This window comes from Phoca vitulina, unplaced genomic scaffold (genome assembly GCF_004348235.1).
Source record: "Phoca vitulina isolate PV1807 unplaced genomic scaffold, GSC_HSeal_1.0 scaffold1327, whole genome shotgun sequence".
Taxonomy (NCBI): Eukaryota; Metazoa; Chordata; class Mammalia; order Carnivora; family Phocidae; genus Phoca; species Phoca vitulina.
The window spans coordinates 1-8,686 of NW_022591014.1; the positions used below are offsets into that span (position 1 = coordinate 1).

The 8,686-nt window shown below is 42.0% G+C and overlaps 1 pseudogene; it reads right to left on the reverse strand.

The window, feature by feature from the left end:
• Positions 1-7,655: 7,655 nt before the first annotated feature.
• LOC116629539 lies at positions 7,656-8,123 on the reverse strand (annotated as a pseudogene).
• Between the last annotated feature and the right edge of the window lie 563 nt (positions 8,124-8,686).

The window sequence follows — 8,686 nt, forward strand, 5'->3', positions numbered from 1 at the left end:
GATGAAGTCCCATATCTTCCACCCAAGTGTCTTTGATTGAACTGGGATATTGAGGTGGGGTGGGGTGCTACAAGAGACAGATGCTGTGGGAGTCTAGAATCAGGCTTTGTGGGGAAACTGACTTGGTCTCATGCATGATTCCAATTCATCTCTATGAACATATCAACAACAATCATGCCCCTCATCTCAGGGATAGTCCTAATCTACATGCAACCTAAGGACCAACCTTGGGGAAGGGCCACTAAACTGACTCACCAACCACTTCCCAGGCCAGTGGGAATTACGTCACATGATGAAATTATTGAAACAAGAATGATGCTTCTGTTGTGACCACCTTGCTTTCATCTGAAAATGTTTTTATGAGTTAATCTCAATTAAGAAACACATTAATCATTTATTTTTTAAAGATTCAAAATATTTAAGGAGAAGCTTTCTCTTTTATAATTCCCCAGTGACTTTGGAAATCAAGGTAAACAATAAGGAAATCCTATTCTTGCTCCAAATTTGGGGCGTCCAGTGCCTAAAAGTCCCATAATTGGAAGAGGCATCAGAATCTGAGAAACTCACCTGTGAACAGAAGCCCCCTCTCCATCCGTGACAATGTGACAGAGTCATGCTACTCCCCCTGCTGCCAGCCTATGTGCTGCAGGACCACCTGCTGCCGGCCCAGCTGCTCCAGGTGCACTGGCAGCTGTGGATAAGGAGGCTGTGGGTCCGGCTGCTGCCAGCCTTGCTGCTGCTGCCCAAATTGCTGTCAAACCACCTGCTGTAGGACCACCTGCTTCCGGCCCAGCTGTTGTGGTTCCTACTGCTGCCACCTCTGCTGCCGTTCAAGGTGCTTTCAGACCACCTGCGATAGGACCACCTGCTGCTGCCCTTGTCATATGTCCAACTGCTGCCAGGCTTCCTGCTCCTGATTGCCTTGACACAAACCACCCTCTTCTGCACACAACCTTTGTTAACTAACTTTTCTTTTGGGGGCAAATTCACTTCCTGGACTTTGCTCAAAACCAGCATACTATCACCATAATTTCTGTCTGTTTAAGAACTTGTGAATCAACTTGATGGAGAGCAGAGTACTTTACCCAGTTCTCTTCCTCCTGTGTAGATGATCACGTGCCACTTTGGTGCATCCTCAGTATGGAGTGTTGGTCTCTGCTTTGACACTGTATCATGATCTTCACCTTCTCCTTCCAAGTAACTCAGGAAAATAAGTCCTCATAACTTTTTCTTAGGTGTCGGCTACTGATCATCATAATAATCTGTTTTTTAATGTATTTATGATTTATATATTCTGCTTTATTCTTTCCATAGTCATTCTGAATTGTCTTCATTGAAGCAGGACCTCTTACCTCTATTTCTTTTTTTTTAATTAAATTTAATTTTTTATTATGTTCTGTTAGCCACTTATAGTACATCATTAGTTTTTGATGTGGTTAAATCCTGTGCCATTATTCATCCCAAACTGTGTTTTGTTTTATTGTACAGCATTCCTGCCATAGGGACCTATATACATATTGCACATCACATGCATCCCTCAAGTCAGATTCTCCATTTTTCAGATGAGAAAATTTCACTGTGTGATGTTTTGTAGGTAAAAATGGACAGCCTCAGATCAAAAACTGCATCTTTTGCTCCTGTTCAAGGGCACATACATATACATATCAGGACAAGTAGAAATGAAACTTCAGCAAGATGTGCACTTGAATTTATCCTTAACAATAGAAGGAATAATCCCTTAAATATGCAGATAACATTTACCAAGTTCTTCCCAAATCAGTGTCCCACACCTCAGTGAGCAGCAGCTATTTCAGTCGGGGAACAGTGGCTGCATTTAAGAGCTCTCATGAATGCAGGGAAACTTTCCTTGTCTCAGGATCTGACCAACCCCTCATGTAATTGATCTGCATCAAGTCATTTTGAGCATCCATTGTATCCTTACGAGAGAGGGGCTCATTTATTGGCATTTGTCCTTCGGTATCATGTAAATCAAATTCTTGTATGTCCTCCTCCTCCTGAGTTCCTTTTTAGAGCAAAAAGAATTCAGTAATCCCCAGCAAAATATAGACCCTGTAGCATGCTTCCCAACGTTAAACCAACTTGCTTCAATGTGGTATTGTTCATTTTCAGGAGGGATGTTACCCCATTAAGGGCTTGACATCAGTCTCTGCTGCTGACAAACAGTACATTCAGCAGAGACAGCCATGGTGAGAAAAGCAAATGCTGTTGGTTCCATGCAAAGCCTCTCTGTTTCATGCCATGTGGCTACTTTGTTCATGGTCTCCAGTGTAAATACTGGAGCATCTGAGGAGAGATGGGGTACATTATCCCAGACTCTCAAGTGATAGATACTATCTGGTGGGCAATGATGTGGGACACAGAGAGGGAACACTTTCTGTCCACATACCCATCTCTGTCTAAATGATTCTCTAATTTTTCAATCTTGCTGCTTTCAGATCTCAAACCAAGCAACCTAGATTTTCACCACTTGCCAACAGCCCATGAACACCGTTCCCTCAGCTCACTTTCCTCCAAACAAAATGTATAACCATGTGTGCTGCTCACAGTTCTTCTCACTGGGAGTATTCCCACTTTCCACTCCCTTTTCAGACCAGAAGTTGCTGATCTGTTGTAAAAATTCCATATGTGGCATAAAAAATTCCGTATGATAGCCCCTGCTACTGGGGCTATCAACTGATAAAATTCAAGGTATTCCATGATCATGTTATATTTCATTAGGTTTCTGCAGGAATCAAATGGAATTATAAACAAATAATGTATCATTTAGTCATTTAGGTCAACGCCAAACTCTGGATATGAAATTGCTTCTTGTTAGTACCTTGGTCTGGAGGTTTAATTTGTAAATTTGAGGTATGTTTGAGTTTATGTTAAGTAATAGAGGGGTAAACAAAAGAGGCAAAACCAAGGTTATTGAGGGAAAAAAAGATCTATACTATTAAGGATTTTTGAATAAGATTTATTTCTGCTGTATTCCTCAAAAATGTAAGAATTGTGATCTCCTATTGAAGGTATCTGCCTAAAGACTGGCTGACATAATAAAGGAGGGGAAAAAAGAGAAAAAAATAATTCTAGATTAATCCATGGGTGGACATACTATTTAAGTTGGAAGTGGGGGAAAAAGATATATATAGAAGGATGGATGATGGGGCACCTGGATGGCTCAGTTGGTTAGCAACTGACTCTTGATTTCAGCTCAGGTCACGATCTCAGGGCCATGAGATTGAGCCCTGCATCCAGCCCTGCTCAGCATGGAGCCTGCTTAAAGATTCTTTCTCCCTCTCCCTTTGCCCCCCCCAACCCCGCTCATGCTCCCTCCCTCTCTTTCTCTCTCTCAAAAAAAAAAAAATGATGGATGACACAAAATATAGGAGAAACTTTCATGACGGGGCATAAATGTAGCCTATATTTTCCCCAAAACACATAGCTAGTGAGTAGCAGAACAGGAATTTGAATACTCTTCTCTATGATTCCAATTCTCATAACTAAGATCTGTTGTCTTCTCTTCTATGATAGAGAACTTAATGGTTGAAGATACAGCAACTTCTTTCAAGATACATCTCCAAAAGCTAGTGAAACAAAAGCAAAGATGAACTTTTGGGACTTCATCAAGATAAAAAGCTTCTGCACAGCAAAGGAAACAGTCAACAAAACAAAGAGGCAACCCATGGAATTGGAGAAGATATTTGCAAATGACACTACAGATAAAGGGCTAGTATCCAAGATCGATAAAGAACGTCTCAAACTCAACACCCAAAAAACAAATAATCAAGTCAAAAAATGGGCAGAAGATATGAAAAGACACTTCTCTGAAGAAGACATACAAATGGCTAACAGACACATGAAAAAATGTTCATCATCAGCCATCAGGGAAATTCAAATTAAAACCACATTGAGATACCACCTTACATCAGTTAGAATGGCAAAAATGGACAGGGAAAGAAACAACAAATTTTGGAGAGGTTGTGGAGAAAGGGGAACCCTCTTACACTGTTGGTGGGAATGCAAGTTGGTACAGATACTTTGGAAAACAGTGTGGAGGTTCCTCAAAAAGTTAAAAATAGAGCTACCCTACAACCCAGCAATTGCACTCCAGGGTATTTACCCCAAAGACACAGATGTAGTGAAAAAAAGGGCCATATGCACCCCAATGTTCATAGCAGCAATGTCAGCAATAGCCAAACTGTGGAAAGAGCCGAGATACCCTTCAACAGATGAGTGGATAAAGAAGATGTGGTCCATATATACAATGGAATATTACTCAGCCATCAGAAAGGATGAATACCCAACTTTTACATCAACATGGATGGAACTGGAGGAGATTATGCTAAGTCAAATAAGTCAAGCAGAGAAAGTCAATTATCATATGGTTTCACTTATTTGTGGAACATAAAGAATAACATGGAGGACATTAGGAGAAGGAAGGGAAAAATGAAGGGAGGGAAATCGGTGGGAGAGATGAACTATGAGAGACTGTGGACTCTGAGAAACAAACAGGGTTTTAGAGAGGAGAGGGGAGGGGGGATTGGTTAGCCCGGTGATGGGTATTAAGGAGGGCACATACTGCGTGGAGCATTGGGTGTTAAACGAAAACAATGGATGTGGATCACCACATCAAAAACTAATGATGTATTGTATGGTGAGTAACATAACATAATAAAATTAAAAATAAATAAATAATAATTGGAGATGAATAGTTGAACAATTGTTGAGGGAGCTTAGTACAGAAAATGGATAATGCAAACTAGAAGGATCTTACAAAAATGGCACAAACACGGGTAGGCTCCATAATGGGGTGAGGGTGGATGCTAGAAGCTCTATAGAACTTTTTCCTATGTTTCCATCTAGAAGGTTTGTAGTTTTAAGCTTTACATTTAAGTCTATAATCCATGTGAGTTGGATTTTGTATATGATGTGAAGTATGGGTTGAAGTTTTTTTTTTTTTTTTTGCACTATGTTTAATTGTTCCAACACCATTTGTTTAAAAGACCACACTTTCTCTGCATATTAACTTTGCACCTTTCTTCAGAAATCAATGCATATTAAATGTGTGTCTGTTTCTGGACTCTCCCTTTTGTTCCACTGATCTGTATCTTCATCATTTCATCTGTACCCCACAAAACAGCTCTGTTTTTGAAGCCAAGATGGTGTTTCACTGTACATGCAATTTCATACAAGTTACTTTACTCAACACTGATTTCCTCAGCTTCAATATGGGGGTAATACCCACTTTTCAGGATTGTATGAGAATTAAAATTAGTGCAGATAAAGCATCTATCTCAGTATCCAGGATATGGTAGGCCCTCAGGAATTCTTAGTAATTCTTTCCATCCATTCTCTACATTGTAAAATTTAGTAATCTGGCAGATAATTCCAGATACATCCTCTAGGAAGATCACACTCTGTTTCATATCTAGTGTGTTAACTAATCCAGAGCATTTTTATATCTCTTAAGAAGGTGGCCATAGGGGCACCTGGGTGGCCCAGTCAGTTGAGTGTCTGCCTTTGGCTCGGGTCATGGTCTCAGGGTCATGGGATCGGGTCCTGTGTCGGGCTCCCTGCTCTGTGGGGAGCCTGCTTCTCCTTTTCCTTCTGCCTGCTGCTCCCCCTGCTTGTGCTCTCTCTCTCTCTGACAGATAAATAGATAAAATCTTTAAAAAAAAAAAAAAAGAACGTGGCCATAATCAAAACTTCTTATTTTCTGCACAGAGCCTTCTTAACCCTTATACTGCTGGGTGCCTTAGCTATTGTCTATTATTCAGCTTTTCATCCAAAGATCCAGGTTTCCTCCATTTGGGAACCAACCTAATGTCCATCTTGATTTTGAATAGTGCATCCTTTCTGCTCCTTCTCTTTCTTTTTTTTTTTTAAAGATTGTCAGAGAGCACAAGCAGAGGGAGTGGCAGGCAGAGAAGCAGGCTCCCCACCGAGCAAGGAGCCTGATGTGGGACTCGATCCCAGGACCCTGGGATCATGACCTGAGCTGAAGGCAGACACTTAATTGACTGAGCCACCCAGGGGTCCCTGCTCCTTTTTTTTCTTTCTCCTTTTTCCTGAAAATTCTGATTTTGATTTCCTTTAGCTTATGTGTCTTTATCTCATAAGACACAGGAAATTGTTCTCTTTCCATTAACAGCCCAAAGATTATGATTGGATCAAAGCATTATATGCCTACTGCATGGTTACCTCAATTATCAGGACTCTACAAACTTATCTTAACAATGTCCAGGTCAGGAGACCAAATTGCCTTAAAGTTTGAGAGCCCAGGAATTGTGGCCTGAACTTGTGTGCTTTCCAAGAGTGATTCTTCATCTCAGTTTCTGTTAAGATAAATGAAATGAGGTGTGCCTGGGTGTCACAGTCAGTTAAGCATCTGACTCTTGGTTTTGGCTCAGGTCGTGATCTCAGAGATTGAGCCCCGAGTTGGGCTCTATGCTCAGCGTGGAATCTGCTTGAGATTCTCTCTCCATCTGCCTCTGCCTCCCTGCCCTGCTCATGCTCGCTCTCTCAAATATTAAAAAAAATAAATAAGTAAAATGATACCAGCATGCCAATCCATGACATCAAAGAACAGATTCCTCCAGGCAAGAAAAGAGCCAGGAACACTTTATGTGCCAATGATCTTCATGTTGCTTTTGGTAACAGATTGCACTAGTGGCAGATTAGAATCCAGAGAAGATGTAAATGAAGCCTCCTTCATTAACTAAAACTCTTAGAGGCAGTCTCTATGGTCAAAAAGGTGGGAAGAATATTTAGGAAGAGTTTTGTAGACTGAAATGGTTCTCTATATGAAGGATAATTATTTCCATTGTTAGAGAAACAACTCACACTGTATGCATTACCTGTGCCCCATCACTAGTGTTATTTCTATTTATAGAAAGATGTAAATAAAAATGTCATTGACCTGAAATCAAAGGACCTGCTTCTGTCAATTATTCACAGTATAGTAAACCATTTCCTGCTCCCTAACTGAGAATGATAATGGAGTAATAATCTTGGCTCTGCCTAATTAGTAGGACAATTGTGATAACTGAATGAGATAAATATATAATGAAGCCCAAAAGTAAAACTTCAAAAAGGACTTCATAAAGGAAATGCTGTAAACACACATGCAAATGAACAAACAAAAAACCACACAAACAAACACATCCTGGAAGCAGGATAATACAGATTATTTTTAGGAAAAAACAGAAGGAAGAAAGTTCAAAGGCATTGTAACCTGGCAGAAGTTACTAGTATATAATGCATATGTCTAAAGAGGTGATCAGTATTGATCACTGTGGAGAGCTAAATATACACTCAGAAGGAAGTGTTTAAGTGCCATAGAGGTGAAAGCTGATGATCGCTTTTCTGAGGCAGAGTGTGAATCAGTGGATGTTGACCAGCATCTGGAATTGACCAAATGGAGTGATCAGCAATTCCTACAGTGATCAAGAGAAAATAAGAATAAAATCGAATTGAAGTACACTGTATCCCCTCCATAGACACATAAGCATGGCAGAAAAAGATGACAGCAAGGTGCAGTGTAAGCATGTGTTCCCAGTAAAGTTTAGGGAGCGACTTCTTGCAAGACAGTAGCTTTGGCAAATGGTGTAGGAAATATATATCTGGTGAGTGATGGGTCTATAGCAAGTTAATCAGCAGCAGGAAGGCTGACAGCAGCTGGACGTGCAGCAAGGACAGCAGCAGGTGGTTCTACAGCAGGTGGTGTGGCAGGAGGTTGGGCAGCAGCAAGGCTAGCACCAGATGGACCCACAGCCCTGGGCTAGGCATCCAGGCAAGCAGCAACAGGTGGGGTGGTAGCAGGTCCTCCTGCAGTACTCGGGGGTACAATAGGCTGGCTGACAGCGGCTGGACCCACAGCAGGTTTGTCCACAGCCACTAGAACCACAGGAGCTGGGCCAACAGCAGGTGGTCCTGCAGCAGGTGGTCTGACAGCAAGTTGGGCAGAAGCAGCAAGGCTGGCAGCAGCTGGACCCACAGCAGCTGGACCCACTGCCGCCTTGTCCACAGCCACCACCTCACCCGCAGCAGATGGGCTGGCACCGGGTGGTCCTACAGCACGTACGCTGGCAGCAAGGGGAGCAGCAGCACGAGTTGGTCATAGTGTCACAGGTGGAGAGGGGGCTTCTGTTCAGAGGTGAGGTTTTCAGTTTCTGACTGGGGCCTCCTTACATTCTGGAGCTTTCATACACTGGAACCCCTGAAGTGTGGACCAAGAGCAGGACTTTCCTTGTTGTTGTTACCATCCTTTTCCATAGTCACTGGGAGCTGGTAGAAGAGGAAGTCCCCATTTTGTTATGAATTTTAAGAGAATAAGTGCTTAATGTGTTTACTAATTTAGATTAACTCATAGAAACGTTTTCAGATGAAGACAAGGTGGTCACATCAGCAGCATCATTCTTGTTTCAATAATTTCATCACATGACATAACTACCACTGGTCTGGGAAGTGGTTGGCGAGTCACTTCAGAGGTCCTTCCCAAGCGTTGGTCCTTAGGTTCCATGTAGATTAGGACTATCCCTGAGATGAGGGGCATGATTGTTGTTGGTATGTTCATAGAGATGAATTGGGATCATCCCTGAGCCCAAGTCGGTTTCCCCACGAAGCCTGATTCCAGACTCCCACAGGCGTCAGTCTCTTGTGGCACCCTACCCCACGTCAGTGT